The sequence below is a fragment of the Rattus rattus genome, chromosome 9 (genome assembly GCF_011064425.1).
Source record: "Rattus rattus isolate New Zealand chromosome 9, Rrattus_CSIRO_v1, whole genome shotgun sequence".
Lineage (NCBI taxonomy): Eukaryota > Metazoa > Chordata > Mammalia > Rodentia > Muridae > Rattus > Rattus rattus.
Window position 1 is genome coordinate 61854145 of NC_046162.1, and position 2375 is coordinate 61856519.

The window sequence follows — 2375 nt, forward strand, 5'->3', positions numbered from 1 at the left end:
AAAATACAACTACTCATTTTTTAAAGATTTGTTTTATTTTATGTGTGTTAGTTTTTGTCTGCAAGTATGTATCTATACCATATGTCTGTAGTGGGGAAGAAGCCAGAAGAAGGTTTTCTGATCTCCCAGAACTGGAAATGCAGGCAAACGCAAGCCACTATGGAGGTGCTGGGGAACCAAACTCCAGTCCTCTGTAAAAGCAGCAAGTGTTCTTAACCACTGAGCCATCACTTCAGCCCTCATGCTAATATTTTTTACTTGAATTATCCTACTCAATGATTATGGCCACTGTCTCTAGTGGTTTGAATATGCTTGGCCCAAAGAGTGGTACTATTAAGAGGTGTGGTCCTGCTTTCTGAGACCTGTGGTGCGTGCTGCGGAGCCTTGTCCTTGTCCATTCTGCTCTGTCCTGACTCACCGCTGTTCGCTCCTGCTGAGGAACAAGTCGGTCAGGAAGCTGCGCCTCAGCCATGGCATTTAAAGATACCGGGAAGACTCCCCTGGAGCCCAAAGTGGCGAAGTGGCATTCACCGGATTCGAATCACGCTCACCAGCCGCAACGTGAAGTCGCTGGAGAAGGTTTGTGCGGACTTGATCAGAGGCGCAAAGGAGAAGAATCTGAAAGTGAAAGGACCGGTGCGCATGCCTACCAAGACACTGAGAATCACTACCAGAAAAACACGTTGCGGCAGAGGTTCCAAGATGTGGGATCGTTTCCAGATGAGAATCCACAAGAGACTCATTGACTTACACAGTCCTTCTGAGATTGTTAAGCAGATTATTTCCATCAGTTTTGAGCCAGGAGTGGAGGTTGAAGTCACCATTGCAGATGCCTAAGTCAACTGTTTAAATAAATTGCCTTAATTTTAAAAAAAAAAAAAAAAAAAAGAGGTGAGGCCTTGTTGGAGTGGGTGTGTCGCTGTGGGCATGGGCTTTAAAACCCTCGTCCTAGCTGCCTAGAAGTCAGTCTTCTCCTAGCAGCCTTCAGATGAGGATGTAGAACTCTCAGTTCCTCTTGCACCATGCCTGCCTGGATGCTGCCATGTTCCCACCTTGACGATAATGGACTGAACTTCTGAACCTGAAAGCCAGCCCCAAATAAATGTTGTCTTTTATAAAGTTGCCTTCGGTGGGTTGGGGATTTAGCTCAGTGGTAGAGCACTTGCCTAGCAAGCACAAGGCCCTGGGTTCCATCCTCAGCTCCGAAAAAAATAAAAAAATAAAATAAAGTAAAGTTGCCTTGGTCATAGTGTCTGTTCACAGCAGTAAAACCCTAACTAAGGCAGCCACCCAGAGGTAGAGACAACAATTGTTTTCACACATTTTCCAAGCAAGGAAATAGATTTATAGGACTGTGTGTAGTAGTACAAAGCTTTAACCCTAACAGCTGGGAAGCAAAGGCAGACAGATCTCTGTGAATTTAAGGCCAGCCTGGTCTACATAACAAGTTTCAGGCTAGCCAGAGCTACATAGGTGAGACATTGTCTTAGATAAGAAGGAAGAAAGAAAGAAAGAAACAAAGAAAGAAAGAGAGAGAGAAAATAGAATTGAGTTAATCAAGTCTGAAAGTAAGCACATACAATTCCACCACTGAGGCAGGAGGCAAGAGGATTGCTGTGCATCGAAGCTAGTCTAGACCATGTATTGATTTTCAGCCAGGCTAGCCTGGGCTACAGAGTAAGACTTATCTAAAACAAAACAAAACAGAAAAGTTGAAGGGTAATAAGTATGGGAAGAAACTTAGAACTCAGGATTGTTTTTAAAGTTTTTTACTGGGAGAGATAGCTTAGTGGTCAGAAGCACTGGCTTCTCTTCCAGAGGACCCAGGTTCGAATCCCAGCACCCACATGGCAGTTCACACTTGTCTGTAATTTCAGTTGCAGGGCATCTGACACCGTCACAGAGACATACATGCAGGCAAAACCACCCATGGATATTAAAAAAAACAATCAAAATAATAAAAGAGTAACTTTATTTACCGTTTTGCAGCGAGAGAGGAGTAGAAATATCTCACTGATCTGTAGACTCAAACTTTTATTATTATGGGGAGCAGGGTAGAGATGGTGGACTCAAGCTCTGTGTGCCTGCCTGCCAGGGCCCTGTGTATCCAACTGTGTCCCTCGGGTTCTCTTCTAGGTGGGTCTCTGTTGCTGTGATAAACACCACGACCAAAGCCACTTGGGGAGGAAAGAGTTAATTTCATTTTACAGCGCACTTCGTGAAAGGAAGTCAGGGGCAAGAACTCAGGGCTGAAACCTGGAGGCAGGAGCTGATGCAGAGGCTGTGGAGGGGTGCTGCTTACTGGCTTGCTCCCTGTGGCTTGCTTAGCCTGCTTCCTTATAGAACCCAGGACCACCTGCCCAGATCAACAAATC

At 45.1% G+C, this 2375-nt stretch overlaps 1 pseudogene; it reads left to right on the forward strand.

Annotated features, from left to right (window-relative positions):
* The first annotated feature begins 470 nt into the window (after positions 1-470).
* On the forward strand, positions 471-837 carry LOC116910178 (annotated as a pseudogene).
* Positions 838-2375: the final 1538 nt, after the last annotated feature.